The sequence below is a fragment of the Phasianus colchicus genome, chromosome 5 (genome assembly GCF_987193195.1).
Source record: "Phasianus colchicus chromosome 5, bPhaCol1.hap1.1, whole genome shotgun sequence".
NCBI lineage: Eukaryota > Metazoa > Chordata > Aves > Galliformes > Phasianidae > Phasianus > Phasianus colchicus.
The window spans coordinates 11,762,964-11,785,188 of NC_143440.1; the positions used below are offsets into that span (position 1 = coordinate 11,762,964).

General features: G+C 38.8%; 1 long non-coding RNA gene across 5 annotated transcripts in view; it reads left to right on the forward strand.

The window, feature by feature from the left end:
• The first annotated feature begins 8,508 nt into the window (after positions 1-8,508).
• LOC149917743 (uncharacterized) overlaps positions 8,509-22,225 on the forward strand; it is a 310,433-nt gene continuing 296,716 nt past the window's right edge. For 4 of the 5 annotated variants that reach the window (XR_016466710.1, XR_016466711.1, XR_016466712.1 and 1 more), the window contains exons 1-4: positions 8,509-8,823; positions 9,712-9,840; positions 9,987-10,095; positions 17,103-17,217. This is a non-coding gene — a long non-coding RNA (uncharacterized LOC149917743). Of the gene's footprint in view, positions 8,824-9,649; positions 9,841-9,986; positions 10,096-17,102; positions 17,218-22,225 lie in introns of those variants that run through there. The other variant, XR_016466709.1, reaches the window with a different exon arrangement.

Consider the following 22,225-nt stretch of genomic DNA (forward strand, 5'->3'; position numbering starts at 1 on the left):
CTGTGCTGATTCATTTGATTATTTGTTTCAAATAGGAACAATTATTTTGATGCCTCTATATGAGGATAAGGTGAGATGAATGTTTAAATTTCCTTTTTTTTTCTTAATATTGTTATTTTCACAAATATTCCCAACTGAAAAAGGTCCTTAAGCATTCTGCACTCTCCTTGCTTTCCAATTAAGTTTTCTGGGCTTTCTAATGTGGTCCTTTGAGTGCTGGAAAGTAACAGAAACAAGAATGCATTTAATACCTGGCCTGGTGTCTTGGCAGCAAAGCTTAGCACTCCGGAGTGGGGAGTAGCAGGTTCAGGACCAACCCCAGGAGTCTTACTACTTGGACTGGCAGAGAGCTAGTGTAATGCACAGACAGTGAGCTCATTCTGCAGGTGGAGTGTTCAGCTGCATTGATCTTATGGCAAACCCCGCCTGCTAAGGTTTTGGAGAAACATTGGCTCTGATCTGAAAGGAAATTGTGCTGCCTTTCCCTGTCTTTCCACTAGTTTAGCTTGCAAGCTCTAATAATATTAAAACATACTTTAAACAAAAAGACTGACAACGCCAGAGAGACACAAAATAATTTCCTAGAAGTACTAAATACAATAAGTAAAACTCTATAATCTCTCATTAGGTAATTGTATTTTCATGGGGTCAGCCAGCCTCCCTGACTAGGTTGAGGTCAATTCTAAAATATGTGTATTATATACATTAAGCATCTGTTAATGAAGCATAAATTTCATCAGCAATCCAGGTGCCAAAATCAACTCATTTGGGTATATGGTTTGCATCTACAGTGGTGTCTTATGGGTCTGCTCCTTAGCTTGAACAGCAAGATTGCATAGATGCAATGAGTGGCAGATAATAAGGAAAGAAAGCAACACCAGGAGCATTTTCAAGAAGCGTAAATTCTCTAAATTTTCACTAGAGGAAATTCAGAGTTCAGAGAACTTTAAGATGACAGTAAGTAAAGAGTAAGAAAAGATCATGTTACCTGGTTCAAGAATATCTGGTCAATGCTAATAATTATTTCCCTATAAGAAAATATGAAACAGTGGTAGATAAGTATGAATCACATCATCTATTTTTGAGCACTCTTTGTTGGCTAGAGGTAGCTGAGTGGGGCTTCAGTTTAGAAATTCACCATTACTTTGCTCAGATCCATCACAGGGGCCCTGGAAGAGCAGCATGAAGACACCACTCTATTAGCAGTTAAGAAATGAGCCCTTGTGCTTCTTACTTCTCCTGTCAGGCCAAGGTGTTAAATGTTGGATTTTTTCCCAACAATGACAGATCTAGAAATGAAAGCAAGTTCAGAAACCCTAATGGCAAACCTTACAAAGTCATGATATAACAACCATCTTCTTCTGCAAGAACCACAGGCACAAATGCTATTTTGCTCTGGAAGTGAAATGAGGTTATATTCCTTCTCAACATGTAGGCTGGAATACTGCTTTGTTTTATTTAAGCACCACAGGGTCTATGGACAGCAATGATTTTGGTCATTTTTAATAGCCCGTTAAAGTGGCAGAAGGGTTTGAGAGTAGTAGCCAATGTAAAAAAGTATATTTAAAAAAAAAATTCTTCAGAGTTCGGAAATGGTCCCCTTTCAATCCTTAAGTTTCCATAGCTGAGCACAGGACTGCTGTGTGCTTTGGCAGTGAAAAATAATATAACATTTTTGACAGAGCAAACTTCACCAGTAGCATATGTTGGAGCAATACTATAGGCTCCAAGTTGTATTAAGCCAACTATAAGTTTGACAGCAGAAATATATCTGTCTCCTTGAACAAACAGTCTGAGGGATATATGTAGATCCATATGAGCTGTTCTCTTAGTTTCAACTCATGTGAAGTAAAGGTGAGATTTTAGTAAGCAATAGCATAAGCAAATTGTTATGAAAAAGAATTCATGCTATGAATTGTCTCATAAGACATTGAATCCCAAAAAGAAATGGTGATCAACAAGTGTACAGGGAAAAAGAGGATCTCCTAACTAACTCTTCAACTCTCTTCCATTGCCACATGAGGAGAGGATGGGTAAGTAAAGGCAAGTTAGTTCTTACTTCTTCATATCCAAAATTCAGGGAACAAGGAACTAAGTAAGGAATATGGAGAAAGAGATGATATATCACTATGTTTGTATATGAATAAGAGATACAGCCTCCTGTCTAATCTATATCAGTGTCTGATCCTAAAGATTTGTATTTTAAACCTCAGTTTTGCATTACTTAGTAAATAAACCATACAGTTGGAAAAAAAAAAAAAAAAAAAAAGACTTAAGGAGCAGTAAACATTACTTGTTAGCAAGTGACAAATTTTATGTATCCTTTCCACACAAAAAAATATGTATTTTCTTCCTTGCAGATATAGTTATATCCTTCTGTTTTCTTAAATTGTAAATAGGAAAACTGAGTTGAAGGGACACATTTCAATGATCCTATTAATTGAAATAATGAGATATATCTTGAGGTTGACTTTTGAGATGTTATGTAAGTATGCAGTTACAGAACTCCACACAGATTTTGTTTCCCATTTGAGAAATACATCTCCTTGCTCTTTCAGAAAATAACATCATATGGAGTTTGCTAAGCTCATTCCTTGGTGAAGTCCACCTTTCCCATGGACAGGGATAGCTAAATATCCATTTCCTTTAGACTTTCTTCAACTGTGCCATTTGCTGTCAATAATCATGCCTTTTTGTTCACACAAATTGGTGGCTCAAATGATTGAGAAGGTACTACAATGACTGGTGTCACACAGTAAGTAAAATGTACAGAAAGATACTAAAGACAGCACAGTATACTTTTGATGTCCTACATGCTTATATGTTACAGGGTGAAGTATCCAGTGGCTAGTTACTCTGTTGTGCTTTTGTATGTTATACTCTTAATTCTGTAAGTTTTTCTGTACTTCTGTGAGTGAGAGTTTCTGCAGCACAACCAAGAGGGCTGACTGCAGAACAAAATGATAACAGTGAACAAAGTTTTGAAAAGCATAATTGGTGGCTGAATAGGTTATACAGTTTGGATATAAAACGGGACAATTTTTAGATGGAAAGATATATATAAATAAGTATATTAAGGCATGATCCTTAAAACCAGTCATAATTCATATAAACCAATAGTTCTTCATGAGGAGAAATGAGAAATGCAATGTCTTCTCTAGGTGTCCATAGTTTGTTGTAAAACCTAGTGAGACCTACAGAAATCTTTCCATTGATTTCAGTGGGTTTTAAGACAGAGCTGTAATTACCCCTTGGAATGACGTTACAAGGTAACTACCTTCAAAGGCTGATTGTTTGAATTCTGCTTCAGGTAATAGTGTTACAGTCTAGATTAAGAGACTTTTTATGCATACCAGTAGAAAAGAAGCAGTTCCTGATTGCTTCTGCAAAAGAAAGCAGTGACTAATACAGCTTAGGTTTTTAATACTGTTAGCTTGCTGGTTAAAAAGGACTGAATCTCTTTTTGAAAATCTCTATACTGTTGAAATCAGTGCAAACATTATGAATTTCTTGGAGAAAAAAGTCAGTGACATATTTCCTCTTTATCCTTCTAGCCCTGAAGAATGTAATGCTGCTGAATATGTTGGCTTTTGTAAGAGATGTAAAACAGATTCTGTGATCATTTGTGGTCATTAAGAATCACTTTTTTTTTCTTTTTCTTTTTTCTTCTTTTTGCTTTTTTTTTTTTTTTCTTTTTTCTTTCTTTTTCTTTTTCTTTTTTCTTTTTTTTTTTTTTCATGAATAGAGGTGTTAGTGAAGGTGTTCTGGCCTAATTCCAGCCTTGGTAATTTGATTTTTTTTTTTTTTTTTCCTGCCTACACACATTCTTTCAGCAGTTTCATTTGGCTATGTATGTTGGGCTCAATTCAGTGTCGCCCCATGATACCTCTTGCATCAGTTGGACTGGTGCAGATGGGTAAAAAGACAACTGTATACCCATTTTTTCCTGCTTATATAGCCCTTTGTTTCAAGAGCAACATTAATGCTTGAGACAGCTGCATCAGATGTTTTTTCAGTGGTATATCTATACCACCCCTCCATCAGTGGATGGCATTGGGGCATTTATATATGGGAGTACTCAGAAGGGAATGGACTAAATATTAGAGATAGAGTGGAAGCTGGAGGCTGAAGCATTCTTCTGACAATGACTTTCAGCCCCGCAGTGACACACAGGAACATAGTCAAGTCAGCTTGTGGAAGGAGGTTTAACCCCACTGTATGTTGCACACTTGAATTTGTAGTGATGGATGGTATCAACACTAGTTAAGGATAATTCTTTCTGTGCGTGTAACCTAGTAAAATGCTTCCAAAATTTGTCAGGAAGAGAAGACACGAATGCTGAAGGAGAAAGGAAGAAACACATGAGGCTGGGGCAAGGATCTGAATCAAAATGATCCATCCTTTGCTTTGACAGATACAAGGATATACTGGAAAACAGGGTTGCTATCTTTCTGTTGCTGTGTCAAACTGAGACAACATAGGACAAAGAAAGGTCAGATACAGTGCAAAACTCTCATTTTTCATCTAGATTTTGAGTTGTTTCCAACATGATATCCGATACCAGTTTTAGTTCATCTACCTTTTGTTATACATGGACTCTTCAGCGAGGCATGAGATACCCTAGGATGCCTGAACAGCTTGAGGGTGGCTGAGGTTTGATAAACTAGAAGAAATCTGGTTTCATGGTCTCTCCACAGAGATCAGCAGGAGCTAATGTTGGGCCAAGGAACTAGTCAGATTTCCTCACAGACATTTCTTGTCTTAATGTAACTCCAGGCATGCTACAGTTTTAAATCCAGGGATAAACCCTTAACTCTACAACAGAATCATAGAATTACAGAATGGCTTGGGTTGGAAGGGATCTTAAAGATCATGTCCAACCCCACTGCCTGGGCAGGGTTTCCAGCCTGGTATCCCATCCAATCTAGCCTTGAACACCTCCAGAGAGGGGTCATCTACAACCTCTTTGGGCAAGCACCCTCTAAGTAAAAAAAAAATTCTGCCAAACATCTAACCTCAATCTCTCCTCTTTAATCTAAAGCCATTCTTTCTTGTCCTATCACTATAAGACCATGTAAAACATCAGTCCTCCTCTTGCTTGTAAGCTCCCTTCAAGTACTGCAATGAGGTTTCCCCACAATATTTTCTTGTCCAAACTAAACAAGCACAACTGCCTCAACCTTTCTTTATAGGGGAGGTGCTCCATCCCTCTATCATCTCTGTGGCACTCATCTGGACTCACTCCAACAGCTCCACATCTCTCCTGTACCAACGGTCCCAGGCTTTGACACAGTACTTCAGATGAGGCCTAACAAAAGCAGGGGGGAACATTTACCTTCCTCTCTTTGCTGCCACCCCTCTTTTGATGCAGCCCAGGATTCTACTGGTCTTCCAGGCTGCAAGGGCACAATGCTGGATCACGTCCAGATTTTTGTCCATCAGGACACCCAAGTTTTTCTCTTCTGGGCTGCTTTCAAGGAGTTGTTCTCCAAGTCAGTACTCATATCTTGGATTGCCTCAACCCAAGTGAAACACCGTGCACTTGGCCATTTAGACTCTCGTGTGCCCACTCTTAGAGCCTTTACAGGTCCCTCTGGATGGCATCCTTCTATTGTGTCAACTGCACCACTCATCTTGGTGTCATCAGCAAACTTGCCAAAGGTACATTCAATCCCACTGTCTACATCATTGATAAAGGTGTTGAAGAGCACTGGCCCTAAGACAGACCGCTGGGTGATATCACTTGTGACCAGCCTCCACCTGGACATAGAGCTGCTGACAGCAACTCTCTGGCTACAACCATCCAACCAATTCTTTATCCACCTTCAAATTAATCTCTTTCCAATTTAGAGATGAGGATGTTGTGCAGAACCATGTCAAAGACCTTGTGCAAGTCCAAGTAGACAACATCAGTTGCCTTTCCTTTGTCCACCAGTGTTATCACTCTATCATAGAAGGCCACCAGATCCATCAGGTATGATCTGTCTTAGATCAACTCCTCATCTCACATGTGCCTTAAGATCTCTTCTGGGAGGATCTGGCACAGACGTGAGCCTCACAAGTTTGTAGTTCCCTGGGTCTTCCTTTCTCCTTTTCTTATATGGAACTGATGTTTCTCTGTTTCCAGTCACTGGGGACTTCACCCTAGAGACATAATTTTTCAGATATGATGGAGAGCAGTTAGGCAAGCATATAAGCAAGTTCCTTCAGAACCCTGGGATGAGATAAAATAAGTCCTTTCCCTCATGGAATGGTAATCAGGAATCACAATGTGTTTAACTAGACTTGGCCTTCCCAGAGTCCTCCTTGGAGTTGTTTGTTGCTTTAATTTTGTTTTGTTGTTGTTTCGAAAAGTCTCCCAAATTAAAACAAGGAAAGCAGTTATTTCACCTCAGGTGCTTCTGTCCCTGGGCCGTGACCATCAGAAGAAATGGAGATCACAGGTATGCATTCCAGAGAGGACATGCACACAAGTTAGAAAGCATCACTATATTTTTAAAAAAGCATGTATAGTATTAATACGTATTACTCTTTTCAAAAGTATTAGTGTTTGCTCTTGAAAATTTCACCATAGGCTATCAAGGGTTAAAGAAGCTTTTTAAAATCAGCTTCTATTGGACTATTTTGTTTGGCCGGTATCTGACATGGGTTGTACTGAGCACATTTTGCCACCTGGCCAATTTTTTTTCCTGCCAAGCTATTCATTCAGGCTTGCGGTGTGAAAAATAGATGTTTAATAGTCAATGAAGTACTATAGTGTGTAATAGTTTATAAATTTCCATGACTTATTATACTCAGCCTAAGTGACTGTTTATTAAGTGTATTTAAAGCCCCCCATCTCATTAACTTACAGTACTGATGATTCCCTCCTCCTGCCACTGCTGCTTCTAATGGAAAATATTCACCCGTGCCTTTTGCCTAGGGCATGTGAAACAACTCAGTGGAAAAGAGACTGCCTGGATAAGAACAGGACATAACCCTTGGCTAGGTACAATATGTTTATCATTTTCGGAAGTGAATCTGAAATATGAGATATATATGTTATGGACCGAAAATCTACAAATGTACTTTGTATAAATTACAGCTGCCAATATTCTAACCCTTTCTGCTTTGGATTTACAGTGAATGACATGGTCAGTTTTATCAATAAAATATGTCTCGTGTAAAAAAAAAATAATATTGAACCAGCAACTTAATTATGAAATACCACCTTTATTTTCTTAATGAAATTCCATAGTACTTCAGGGAAATATTACATACTAAGGTTAAATAAATTCTTTGTTAACAAAAAACAGGCCTAGTCTTAACTTTAGGGAATCTACTGTTAACTGTGCAAGGAGAAGGTCAGCTTCTGTAGCTGGGAAAGGCTGCTGAGTATAAAGAACATATTTTGTTCCCCTATATTAACCTCTACAATGAAAAAGGTCATTTGTTACTCTTACTAAGTTGTGTGAAATTCATCAAAAGGATCCCACTGACATCAATGAGATGAGCAGCCTTTTGCCATATATGAAGTTTTACTATGCAACTAAAACTCCAGATTAATTTCTGAGGTAATCCTATCTAAGATGCTGGGATCACAATACAGTTAAGTTTAGTCCTCTAACATTTGGCTTACTGCCTCACATTCTTTACATCCATTTCCTGAAGGCCTCTTGGAAGCTGAAGTTAAGCATAAGATAATGGCACTGTGAAAACAGAAGAAATGATAAGTACTATGATAATGTGAAGATGTGGATCTAATAAAGGTAAAAGGATAATGTGCACAAAATCCCCACTGTTAAGGAACATCTGTAGATACAGCATTTCTGAACTGAGATCTTAAGTTGGCACAGATGTCATGGAGCAGCCCATTCCACAGATGCCACACACAGAAACAACCACAGCCATCATCACTTCAACCTGCACTGTGATAAGCAGAGCAAGAACAGGGGCACCTGTGCTGCACAGAACAACCCTGCCCTTCCCATTTGGCCTGCTCCCAGGTGTTTCCCCACAGCAGATAGAAAAACACACACCCTGGTGTCGAGGGGGTTAATGTGACATTGCAAAAGGAGCTTTGCTGTTTGCTGTTTTGTTTGGCCAATAGCTGACACAAGCACATTTTGCCACCTGGTTAATTTTGTGCTGCCAAGTTGTTCATTCAGGCCAGTGGTGTGAAAAAGGAGACATTTAATAGTCAACAGAGCACTATATAGAGTAATAGTTTATGATTTTCCATGACTACTTAGATGCTGTTCAAATTATTCTTGATTGAGCAAATTATTCTTTTTAAAAATCATCCCATTCATTTATTTACTAATGATTCTATCCCCTCCCTCCCATACACCATTTTTTTAATGGGAACGATCAGCCGTTTCCCTGTTAGAGGGGACTGAGCCAAACGAAAGCTAAGAGCACACGATAGCTGAGATCACAACTTTGAAAGACTTTCCACCCAGGCATTGAGGTAAAGCAGAATTCCTTTCTGAACATTTTAGGGAACGCCGCACAGAGGTTAAATTGGGCTGTATAAAAACACTGACAGTGCTGATAGAATTTAACACTCCTTCCCTCTAAATCATTTTCCAACAAGTTAGGCTTCCTTGTTATTTCGTTTTGTTTGTTTTTAAGCTGGACAAGCCCCCTCCCCCAGACCATCGCTGCCGTTGGAGGCGTTCCCCTCAGCTTTCCCGCCAGAGGGGGCTGCAAGGCCATTGCCTCTTGTAGCAAACACACTGGCACCGTGCATAAACTGGATTTCCAGACATAGGCTTACCTTTGCTAGGCCAAATGGAGGAAGGCCTATCAAGACATCTTACTCTACAGATGCTAGTTTATTGAGTGAGGACATCACAAGTTGCCAAAACAAAATTATGCTCATTTTATGAGTTTATCTGATGTCACGTAGTTTACGAAAACACGTGTTAATATGCATTGTGTGGCTTGACTGGTTTGATGCTGTGTAGCAGCACCAGTATGGCGAGATGTTTGTTATGTAGGTCTTCGTGTTGTTTCAAAGTCTTTATTATTGTGACAGCAAAGTCTTGTTCATTAAAGTTTCACAATCCATTTTCATTAGGATGAAACTGATTCTGTAAATGAATAGTTGCTCTGAAAAATCAAACCCTTGCAGCTATCACAGGGGAGGTACAAAGTCTGTATTAATTATCAGGAATATGGTGTCGATCGAAGATGTTAATTGCCCTGATGGTTAGTTATTTGGGGAATTGCCATGCATTTCATGCAGGGATAATAAAAATGAATTTTTAAACAAAGAGATCTTAAAATAATATATAATCTGTAGAGAATACCAACATCAAAGGCTTATCTCAAAGCTTTGAATTTTATCTTTGTGGTCCAAAATGTTAAAGATGAACTGAGCAATATTTCAGCTGGTTCAAGTTTGTGAGAGGAAAACAAAACAAGAGTTAATTAACTGTTATTACAAACCTTTTCAACTTTAATTTGACTTTCAAATATTAGCATTTATCTATGAACTATGCTTCTGGGTTTGACAAATTAGCTTTCACAGAACAAGTTTAATTAGGCTTCATTGTGCTTTTATGTCACTTTGCACAGTTCCAGACAATGAAAGGATTAACTTACTAAAAGTCATATATTTAATAGAATTTGTTGAATGCTAAAAAGGTTGACAAAGTTGCAAAGCTTTACCAGCATAATGTGGAAAAGATGCATCCTGTTTTGCATGACAACATGCATTCTTTGCAGAGAACAGCTGGTGCTGACACACACATCCCTGCCTGGCTGCTATCAATACCCACAGGCTATTTCACCCCCATACCACCCTGAGAAAGTGTTGGATGTATGTTTACTACCAAAGTCTGATACCTGTGAAAGGTAGGAAACAGAGAGAGAGCTACAGGTGCACACCACATGAGTAGGTGTGCTGGTTCTGTAGCTGTAGTGAAATTATCTCCATGTGAACTTGTGTTTCTGTTTTATTTTTAGATTTTTTTTATATATTTTTTATTTTTTTTTACCAGTGGCATTAGGGATGCTCCATATTTATGCCTGAGAGATCAAAAAGGAAAGAAAAGTAAGCATGAGACTATGAAGCATACAGCAAGATGATTTGACTCAACATAATCCCAGGTGAGAGTGGTGAATGCTGTAGGAAAGTATAAATAGATCCTGAAATTTGAGAAACATGTTGTTCTCCCTTAAAATGATATGTCTCTTTAGAACTCACAAAGTAGATCCTGTGTATAGGACAGCTTAATTTTCACAGAATCGCAGAATCACAGAAACACCAAGGTTGGAAAAGACCTACAAGATCATCCAGTCCAACTATCCACCTATCACCAATAGTTCTCACTAAATCACGTCCCTCAACACAACTTCCCTGGGCAGCCCATTCCAGTGCCTGACCACTCTTTCAGAGAAGTAGTATTTCCTAACGTCCAGCCTGAATCTCTCCTGGCGCAGTTTGAAGCCATTCCCTCTAGTCCTATTGGTCCTATTTTTGTCTGGGTATTAGACATTTTCTGATTGTCTTTCTCAAATGTCGCAACACATGGTTCCCTGCCTTATTGGGCATACTGAAGAGTTGACCTCTTCTGTCTAGACAAGACATATCATAATCAGAAAATCTTGAAGAGACCTGAGAAGTGATTTTGTGAAAATTATGCTTGATAACAAAAAATCATGTCAGTTTGTGAGTAGATAAAAAGAGGAACATGATATTTTTTGTAGGGAGCAGAGCAATGTACCTGGCCAATGAACACAATTCTGGCTGCATGTAAAGAGGCAGAAACAAAGCCTTCTGAAAAGCTAAGTTATTGAAGCAGTGGTAGGCTTGTGCATCTTTACCCATTTCAAATCCCAAATCTTGGTATCCAGTGTAATTTAGGCTAACATCAAGACTGTGCTAACTCATGGCTGGCTTGCTGCCTGCAGGGTTGTTCCAGCAGCTGATACTGCACCAGGATCATCCAGACAGGCCATTTATTATCCGAACATATCCTGTATTCCATTGGCAAGAAAAACCTATGCCGTATATGTTGATTTAGTGGCTCACTGCCAGTTAAGGATTTTCTCCATGCAGAAGGATTGCCTGGGGGCCTGCTGGTTTCCTGGCTAATAGCTGAGGATGTGTCTTTTTACCTTTGGAGTGAGAATGCTGTTGGAGACTGTGGGTTAGCTGGGGAAGTACATTGTATGAGAAAGCAATAAAAAATGTTAGAAGAAAGACTAAATAGGAAAGGAGAGTGCTGGACAGAACCAAAGGGAACAAGGAAAACATTGTTAAGCAGCACTGAGTAAACAAAAATATAGAGATATTATTGGAGAGAGAAAAAGAAAATATACCCCAGAAATACAATGCATGGCAAAGATAGCAAACTGAAAACAGAAACAGCGAACATATGAGAAGAGCATCAGGCTTCCACTTAAACACCACAATTTCTGGTTCTCATTAGTTAGCTCAGATCAAGTGTCTCTTGAAGGTAAGTTTGCTTCAGTGACCATTTTGTAAATAGACTGTTAAATCTATGAGAGTAGGTACAGCTTTAGCTCTACCAATGCATTATCAAGTTTACCTTTTTCTCCCCTTTAGCTGGCACAAGATACTCTGTCCTTCTGTAGGCTCATTATTTGGAATTTTCCTGTAATTTTTGCTCTTTTATTTATTTATTTATTTATTTATTTATTTTTACAAATATATATACAATGATGATGAAAACAACCAAGAAAGAAATTGGAGGGAATACACAATATGCCTTCATAAACTCCCGTTCCTCTCATCAGGACTTATGAGTACTCAAGAAGAATGGGCCCAGAGTAAACACCTTTAAGACTATCTTACATTTTCCTAAAATTCTACTTAAGGAATACATAAAGCATAAGAGGTTACTTGTATGGGAACTGTCTAGAAAATGGAAAAACAATTTATAGAAAACTTCAAAATATTTTCTTCATAAAACTTCTGTTTTATGAAGTTTAAAGAAGCAGTGTTTGCAAAACATACTATTTTAGAAATCAAGGTTTTTTCCTGCCTTTCATATTTCTCCTTGTTGGTACTGAATCAGTTTAAATCCATGATATCCACATGTGCTTACTTCCAACTTTCTTTCTTTTTCCATTCTCTTCTGCTTTATCTAAATTGGAATAATAATAATAAAAAAAAAAGTAGTCTCTGTTCAAGAAATTAAAATGATTTTAGTTCCAGAATACAAATGTACATGAAACTAAAAGTCTTTGTTTATTAAAGAGCATTTCCCAGCAGCTTTGACAAGTCAGACTCTTACATGTATTGTTTTGATCTGAAAATGTCTTTTAGTACTTCGTTCAGTACTTATCCTGATTGATTCCAAAGAGAGATTTGTGAATAAGAATAGTGCAAAATATAATGTAAGAACTTCAAAATTTGGTGTGCTTGCTTTACAGTTCTCAATGTTGGAAAGATTTATACATTAGCTTTAAATGTGTACACTGTAAGTAGGTCCTTAGAAGTCAGCAGGACAAATCTATAGTTGATATCAACTGCTATTCATCAACAAATTTCAATGAAGTGATAACATTTATGGTAGCTGAAGACCTATTCCTCAGGGATTAATGCTATTGTAAAGTTGCATACTTAAAAGCTTTTTCCAGACTTGCACCAAGTCTATTTCCTCTTTGTTCCCAGAACGTTCAAGCAGCCCTTTATAGTATTTCATTTCACTGCAGTGATGACAGCAGTTTCATTTCAATGATGGAAGAAAATCCTATACTTCTGTGGAAGATAAAATGTTACAAACAAAAGACAAGTGGTAAAGCAGACCTACATCCTATGTTTTACTTATATATACATATACACACACAATTTCAATATATGGTTTGCTGCCTATACTGGTGTGGAATTATCTCAATTACACCTTTGTTCTGTGAAGAGGTTTTATTCCCTTCTGCCATTTTTGCTGCCGTATCCAGTATTGAACATGGATTCTGTGAAAATGTCACCAACGCGTTGGTTTTGGTGTGTTTTATTTTTCTTTCACATTGAAAGATGAAATCAAGTAAGATTTTTCTTCTTTGTTGTCACATCTGACAAAGGGCTTACAGGGCAATTTATACTCTCAATTTCTGCCTGAGCAGGCTCTTCTCTTTTTTCAAGTGTTAGGCTGATTTTAGAGTATGCTGATTAGAAACTGCTGTGTGAGACCTCCCTGTTTTCTCTTTGCATCTCCTTGTATGCTTATGCAGCACTAACTGGAACTTTGCTGTTTTTTGGGCCATGTTCTTAATGGCTTATCTTTTAACTTTTTCTACTATTTGTCCACTGCATTCAGTGGATAAATCAAAATTAATATTTAGGTTGATTTTCATAGACTCAAAGCAGACCCAGAAATATTTTGGGAGAGAAACTAAAAATTGTGAAACTGTTTTTCCAAATGAATTCTTTCAATAGATAAGACAAAGATAAGAGTTGGTGTCAGAGAGCTGTTGAGGTTTTTGACAAAAAACAACAGCAACAACAAAAAACAACCCAGACATCGGCATTAATAAATATACCAAAATCTGAACTTAAATTATTCCTCAGTGGAGATTTTGACAGATGAACTTGGGGGCAACAAGCTTCAGCTGTGTGATACAGTTGGAAAAGGATCATCAGTCTTAGCCAAATCGTTTTGACATGGCAGTACTTCCATAGGCAGAACACAAATGTAAGGCTCAGGTTGTCTTTTACTGCTGATTCAGGGAGTATAATTATTTTCACACTTCTTTTCTGAAAAACTGCAAAATGATCTTGGGTAATTAGAAACAGTAGCCTTACTTGTAGACTCAGCAGTATATAAACTCTATAGCCACCTTCTTATCCAAAGCATGGTTCCCAGACCCCAGAAGATGTGGCCCAAGGCCAAAACCCCCAACCCACCCTTACTCAAGGGAGGAATTATGGTCTTTTGCTGAAGGAAGAATGTCTGCCTCTTGCTTCTGAGGTAGCAGCAACTGTGAGTGTGCTTAATTCTTGGGGGACCCCTCTCTTGAGTTGGTTTTCTTGAAATTGCTCCCACCAGCTTCAAATGCTAAGTCATGTCCAGTTACCTTCAGCCAGAAACTGATTTGATGTATGAAAATGAGAATGATAAAAGTGAGGTAAGATAAAGTTCCTCAGATTTTCGGGGAAGGATGACGAATTATTCCCTCCCCTCATGTGAAAATGTAAAAGATGAAAATATGTATTCTTTGGAGGTATTAATCCTCAAGAAACAGGTCACTGCAAGAACATCTTGATGTACCAGCTCTGCAGAAACAATCTGTCACTAGCAAACTATGCACTTTGCCCACCAGTAACCCATTGTTACTGCTGATTTTGCAGGTAGATTGTCACCCATTTGTGGAGTTGTTCCATGCAATCTCTAAATCATTGCAGGCCATCTATTTGAAAAACGTTAGTGGAGGAAACATAATGTGCTTTCATGGTAATGTAAAATGCATTAGAAATGAACTGTATGATGCTTACCTCTCAAATTACAGAAAAGACAATGACGACCATATGTGCAAATGCAAATTATATATAAAAATATCATAGATGAATCCCTGAGCTGTAACACTTGTTGTTCATTTCTATAAATATTAACATATCAGGATTTATTTTGACATACCACTAAGATAAGTGCTAGAACTGACAATAATAATGTATAATTTATGTCCTTCCTATTACCTTAACATCACTATGCTTACATTATTGCATAAATTAATTTAATGTTTCTGACATGCAGCAGATGATTCAAGCATTTGTTCTTTTGTCTTCTACTAGTTTCTGTTGCTGTTTTCCAAATTACAGAATATTATTATACTCTAATGTTTATTTTATGGTACATACAATTCATAAAGTCACTTTAAAGTCCTGAGAGCTTTTATTTAGCACTCAGATAAACATGTGTTGTTATATGATACGGAAGGATCATTAAAGCTTTTGTATATTAAATAACTTTATGCTTGTGATGCAAATTGACAATAGCTGAAAAATGCAAAGCTCAGGATAAGTCAAATCTGCAGCCTGTAGTATCTTAGGGTACTTAAGGTACTTAGGGAATGGTATGGTTGGTACCAGGGGAAAGTGAGAATCCCTCCCAAGTGGATATAAAAAGCTCCTAGCTTTACCAGAAAAACTGTTGGGTTTTGTCACTTGGAGCCACAGTCCTGTTTATTACTCAGTCCATATTATAAGCAGTTGAGTCATAGTGTGCATTTTCATGTGGCCACCAAATGCAAAGTAATTATGTGCTTGTTCCGTTCCCCCCCCCACTTATACTGTGGTTTTGTTTTGCACTTGAGGTAAGAATTCAATTTCGTTTGTTTTAATACAAAAATCCCTCTTAAAAGGCAGAAAGCCTCTCTGGACATTAAATTAGGAACAAGTTTCAAAGAATTGACAGCTAAATCCCTTAATTTCCGTGCATTTAGCAGAAATGAAAAACAGTTCCGTTAAAAAAACAACACAGCAGCATCTGTATCATTTCCTTTGGAAATTTTTCAACAATGGATAATTGGAGGCACTTTCAACATTCAGTAATTGTTTGTTAATAGCGACCATGCATCTCCACTGGTATTGGAGAATATAGAGTGCAAGAAAGTCAAGCTGTTCACAACTCCTCAGCCCAGGCCAGTAGCCTGCAGAACTCCTGTTGGAGGGGTCCCAGGTCTGAGGCATTGAGTGAACCAAGGAACTTCAGCAAGTGAACCCATGTCCCAGGGCTACTGGAAACACAGCACCACCTTTGGCTGTAACAGCTCTGGGTTGTGGAGGGCAGAACACACATTGCAAGAGTTTCAGTACCGGCACTAACCATCAGTTCATTGGGTCACAGGCTTATTATGTTTGTTTATTGCTTTTGTTTGAATATTAAATAAGTGGAGCTAAGGTTGAGATGATATATCAGTTCAAAAGAGTCACATACATGAATATTGCAATAAACCCAAAGAAAATATTACTGGTCCTGGAAAGATCTAGTAAAGACTTGGACACATGACATTTCATTGCAGCAACCAACTTGTAGGTACCTGATCTTTGGAGCAGAATCTATAGCCTTGAATTATGAGTATACCTACTGATCTTTTCTGGATAGTGATTGAGAACAGTTAGTCAAGAAAAATCTTCAGAACAGTTGTGATTTGTGCAGAGCTACAAAGCACCAAAAGAATACGAGAGAACAGGATACGTTTGCTGTGCTGAGAGACTACTGATAAAACAAATCCTGATGTAAATTTGCAGAGTCCCTCAGCTGCTGCTGAATACAGATCCTCTTTTGAGGTGCTGGCTCTGCCACTACTGATGGTGGCTGAGACTGAGTGAAGTGGCCTATTGCAATTTGGTTGCTACCCATGCATTTCAAACCAAACTGAAAAATGGGAATTCTCCTGGGATGCTGAAAGTTACAATTTCACGCTACCTTGGTATTAGAAGTTGAACTTAATTAAAACAAAATTTTACATTCTATATTTTAACACTGAGTTGCTGTTTTCCCGATGGTGAAGAGGCACAGGAGAGACGACTGTATTCTGTAGCATCCAACTGCCAAAGCTGCCCTCTGCCTAGAGGGGAATTAATTCTTAAAGGTGCAGTGGGAGCAGCAATCCTATCTGATACCCAGTACAGCAGCAGAAACTACTTCTCACAGAGATAGATCCCAGTTTGAAAGACAACTGCAGACAGGAGGCAATAATACTTGCAAAAAAGTAAACAAACAAAACTGGTAAGAAAGTGTAGAGGCTAGAAAAGCAACTTCAGCTGTGTCAGAAGTAGCACACTGAAGAAGTCCTTCAGAATGAGCAGCTGGGCAGCGACCATGACTAGGTGGGGGAGCTGCAGCTGATGCTAATTATTAGTAATGGTGTCAGCTGCAAAACAGAATAGAGATTGGAAGCTTGGTGGGGAGTAAGTTTTACACCTGAAATAGCTGGAAGAGAGAGGCAGAGGAACAGTTGAACTTTTTTGTGCTTACAGTAAGCTCTCAGAACAAAAAGAAAGGCGGGAGGTGTAAGGGAAGCTATTGTAACTAGGCTTCTGTAAAAAGGAAAAAAGGTAAAATGGTTGAAGGCAATTGTGAAAAGAATGAAGCTGAAAGAAATGAAGTTTTGCTACGATGGAGCTCATATATATGCTTCCTTTTCAGCTGATGGAGTTACTGGCTGTGGCAGTAAAAGCTGTTGTGTGATATCTAAGGGAGTATATTAAGAAGAGCTTTACTTCCAACCGCAGGACACTGGAAACAATATTGGAGGGACAAGGTAACTTTTTCTGATTTGTTGTTTTTTAGTTGTTTGTGGCTGTACTCTCAGAGAAAAAGACTATTCATCCCCCCAACCCCCGCTTTCAATTGGTAAACCACTGTTGGGCTGAAACTAAAACCATGGCTGCACTTGAAAGTCAGTGACAGTAGAGCTCTAAAAGTCTGTAACACCACTGAAATGTCCCTGGTCTGGATACAGCTGTACTGGCAAAACTAACTCCCAAGAGAGAAATTAGCTATGCTGGCAAAAGCTTCATTTTGCCACAGTAAAACCACATCTATGCTAGGGCTGCTTGCCAGCACAGCTGTGTTGGTTGCAAATCCCATGTCCTCGCACCCCTGACTTTCTGCTAGCAAAAGTTTAGTATTAAATTTTCCTCAAAAAGTAAATAATAGGGAGATTCACTTGTATTTATTCAAAGCCACTTGTTTTAATATAGAAAGTAAGGCGAAATCAACATAATGTTATAGTTTATTCAGTCTCTAAATAGAGCTTTTCTTACTTGTGTTTCTTAGACACTGATTTTTATTTTGTGTTAAGCACTTTAATACCAAGTTATCAAAAATGCAATCTAGTAACCTGAGACACATTACAACTTCAATACAGCGCTGCCTCATTCTGTGCTAAACCACAGTTCTTTGATAAAAACCATGATAAAGAGCTGCATTGTACAAAACACAGTACAGCCAGCTGCAAATATTCCAGGGCTATCCAGTAGTAAATAGCATGAAATATAGAATGTGTGGAGGCTAATGCTCTCATTCATTCCTGGATGTATTTTTTTTTTTTTTAAATTAGAAATTAGTTAAAGAAAAGCATATAAAATCTGCCTACCATCAGCTGAAGGCATCAAGAATGCTGAGCGATTTCATCATTTATCTGCTAAACAAGAACACAGTGCAAATATAGATGTACTTTCAGAGCTCCTGAACTAGATTTGAGAGTAAACTAAAGCTCTAGATTCTTTCTAGAGTTGGACTTTGCTTTGGTGGGTCTAATAATATTGATTTTACTTCCTTGAATGAGAACGATTCATGCTCTTACTGTCGTGGAGGTGTTGATTTAAAAAAAAAAAAAAAAAAAAAAAATTCAAAAGATGTGTATATATAAAGGAAATGAAGTTGTCAGCTATTTGCAAGAGGCCTGTGTAGTGAATGAGATTGGTGTATGGCGTGTCTCTACCCAGTTTGTTTGTTGATGAATCTGATGCACATTCCCTTTGCGTGGAAATATGGCTGATGTGAGAAGCTTTGGAGGAAAACAGACTAGCAAATGTGATTACATCAAGAAACTAGGCTTAATAGTCTATTTGCACATCTATAAGGGAAAAGCACTTTTTGTGATCCTCTCTTAAGATAGTGCTTCATATCCTATTCTAAAATGTTACCTGTGTCTAATGTGACAGTCATACAAAAACTGTCCTTTTCTAGGCAAATCTTGAAGTGGTGCCGGAGGCTTGCTGGCTTTGAGGCACATTGGGAGTTATTCATAACTCCGTGTGGGTACCTACTAGTGCTGGAATGTGCAAAGTGATTTCTTGAAACCCACACAGAATCTTCAGAAGACTGTCATATTTGATGTAGGTTTTTCATGCTATGGAGTCTATGCATAAGAAATCATAGCATGCATAAATAGTGCCAAGGCTTGAAATTCCAGGCTTTTCCCAAGGAGGCTGTTCTCAGTTCTTAAAATTATTTTTGGTCGTGCTGCAGCCAGGGTATGAGAGTATGAGGTATAATGCTCATTGTGTTCTTGACGTTATGAAAATTACACTTGTTGCTGTAGTTCTAAGTGAATATCTGTGATGTTTAGTTCTGGCAGTGGCATCAAAGCATTAGAACGTTTTCTGCAAAGGCACAGCTTGTCATAAGGAAGGTTTAGACTCAGATAGGATTAAGTGGCTTCCATCTTCTTTTCCTGGAGCTGTTAATGTAAGTTAGGTCTGAATACGTCTCTGCTGAAAAACAGCATCTCCATGGAAGATCTGTGAAAGGTATTGGTACTGTGACTGCTGCAAGGAATTTCAATGATTAGTTTTCTTTAACAATGAGTAGCTAAGGAGTAGAAGGCAAAACTAGGGCTTGATCTCTTAATGTTTATTATTTTTATCATATATATATATATATATAAGTTTTTGAGGGGAAAAAGTCAATAACTGTAAAAATAAATAAATACAAAAGTAATAGGGTGAAAGGGATCACAAAAATTTGTGTTGGATTTGATGATCCTTGTGGGATCCCTTCCAACTGCAGATGAAGGTTGAAAGTTCGTCTAGGTGAGAACCTTTGCATCAGAGAGCTGCTATACAGTGTGAAGTATCGTGATATCATTATTGTCACACCTGAGTTCAAGAAAGAACTTCCCATATTGGCTGGTGACAGATCAATATCAGTTACTGAAAAAGGATGGATGAAGATCTCTGTGTGTAGAAATCTTAGTGGAAAAAAGCTGACAAAGAGTGTGGTGTCAAATGAGCCGGTGTTACTATACCTGGGATACATTAAAAAGAGCGTGGCCAGCAGATCAAGGGAGGTGATCCTCCCCCTCTACTCTGCCCTGATATGGCCTCATCTGGAGTACTGTCTCCAGTTCTGGGCTCCCCAGTACAAAAAAAGACGGGGATCTCTTGGAAAGAGCCCAGCGGAGGGCCACAAAGATGGTGAAGGGCCTGGAGCATCTCCCCTATGAAGAAAGGCTAAGTGAACTGGGTCAGTTTAGCCTTGAGAAGACTGAGAGGGGACCTGATCCAGGTCTATAAATATCTAAGATGTGGGGGGCAGAGTGGCGAGGCCAGACTGTTTTTAGCAGTGTGTGGAGACAGGACAAGGGGAAATGGCCAGAAGCTGGAGCATAGGAAGTTCCGCACCAATGTGCGCAAGAACTTCTTTACGGTGAGGTGACGGAGCACTGGAACAGGCTGCCCAGGGAGGTTTGGAGTCTCCTTCTCTGGAGATTTTCAAGACCCACCTGGACACCAACTTGTGCGACCTGGTGTAGGGAACCTGCTTCGGCAGGGGGGTTGGACTCTATAATCTCTGGAGGTCCCTTCCAACCCCTATGATTCTGTGATTACTGTGGAGCCTTGGACTACTTGTCAGTGAAATATATATATTTTTTTAATTAAAGTCCTCATGTTTTTTCTCAAATAAAATTGAGGAAGTGACATTTATTCTAAAAAGGTTAAATTACTGAATCTGTTCTAAATCCAGAAGTTCCTTTAAAATTTTTTTTTTTAAAGTTCTAATGTCCTAAAGATGTCTGTAACACGATACTTTTCACAAGCCTCAGGTCAGCCCATCTCTAAATATTTCTTTCTGGGGTGATAAAATAAGCTCTTAATGAAAGCCTGAGTTTGCAGCGGACCTTGTCATAGAGTACTTCCGGCCCTTGATAACATTAAATAAATTAAGAATTTATCTGCCCTTCTCACTACAGAGATGCAACCCACATGTTTGTTGTGCTTACTGTCAGTAAAAGGAGAGGTCAAACAGTGCTTTCTTCCTGTACTGTTTTGTGTCACTGCATAATATATGTGCAAAGAGTTTGGGATCTTGCATTCCTTCAGAAAGGAACTTCCCTGCTCTGTGACAGAGAAAGAATTGCATTTTTGCTTTTTCTCTTGCTTGTGGAAAGTCCATTGAACCAGCCTGAGTAAGGATGTTAATAAATAGGATTTTGACAGTATTTTCACATCACACAGAAGATGAGGTCCACAGGAGATCAGTGGGATAAATAACTTCCTTTCTGCAAGTGTGTCAGTGTGTGGCTGTAGGCACGATGGAGCAATTTGAGCTGGCATTGATGAAAGGTCAAATGCATGGTTATCCCTTTACTTGCCTTGGTGCAGACGTGCTCTTTTGTGCAGTGTCTTTTTATTACCATTACCTAGCATACAGCAATAGCTGATGTATGGAAGGGTTCAACTACCTTCCCCTCTTATCTAGTGGGCCCCTATTTGCAGCCTATTACCCCTTCAGCTTGAGTGCCAGCAGAATTGTCTTGCTCTAATGGCTTGGGAATGCTAGGACAAGTGGAATGTGCTCTCTGGATCAGTTCTGAACTTCTGAATGAATGCGTTCAGAAGATAAAGACCGGTTTCCTTTGTTTGCTATTCTTCCTTTTTTAATTATTTTTTTTTTCCTTTGTCTGTGCTGTGTCTTCCAACCTGTTCAGCTTGGAAGGCAAAGATACCATTTCCAAACCTTCAAGATCCTGGAATCAATAAATAGGGAAGATTCTCTGCTTTGATTATGATCAGCACAAAAGGACAGAAGCTACCTCGTCTTGATGTAGGGACAGAGAGAGCATAGATGGACTTTGTTTTGTATAAGCTCTACTACAGAGTTGGTCTCTTGGTGAGTAGATTGCCATTCAACAATGGCAAACATTCTTGTATCCAAAACTAGTCATTAGTTGCAGTTAGTGAATGATATTTTGGGCCTTCAAATCAGATGACCTGAATCTGAGGTCTGTTCTGACTTCAGAGGGAGAGATTTTGAGGATCAATGGCTAGGTCTCAGTTCTCTTTTTTTTCTTTCTTTCTTTGGCTATCCTGCATGGAGTAGTCCTACTTTTTGATACTTATACTGCCCATCTCCCATAGAGGGGGGGATGTTTGGGAAACTCCTTACATAGGCAGTAAGACCTGTGGTTAGAGAAGACAGCTGGAGTGTTTTTGGCTATCTGCTCAGCATATTTCTGATGATCCAAAGCAGCAGTCAATGGCATGCTCTCTCTCCCTCCTAGCAGAGAAGCACCTGACCTGCAGGATCCAAGGGCTTGCTGTTTGCCTTCATAAGCACAGGGCACCCTGCTGCTGTGATTTTTCCAGAGCTCTGGTGTAGGGTGCAGCAGACTGCAACCAAGAGGGGTGCTTGTTGCTTTGCACGATTCATGTGTGTGATTTGAGGTGGGTATCAGGCTAGAAGCCCTCCAGGACTTGGTAGGAATGAGAAACTCCTGGAAAAAGGATTCACTCATGTAGGAATAATCCTGAAGAGGGAGA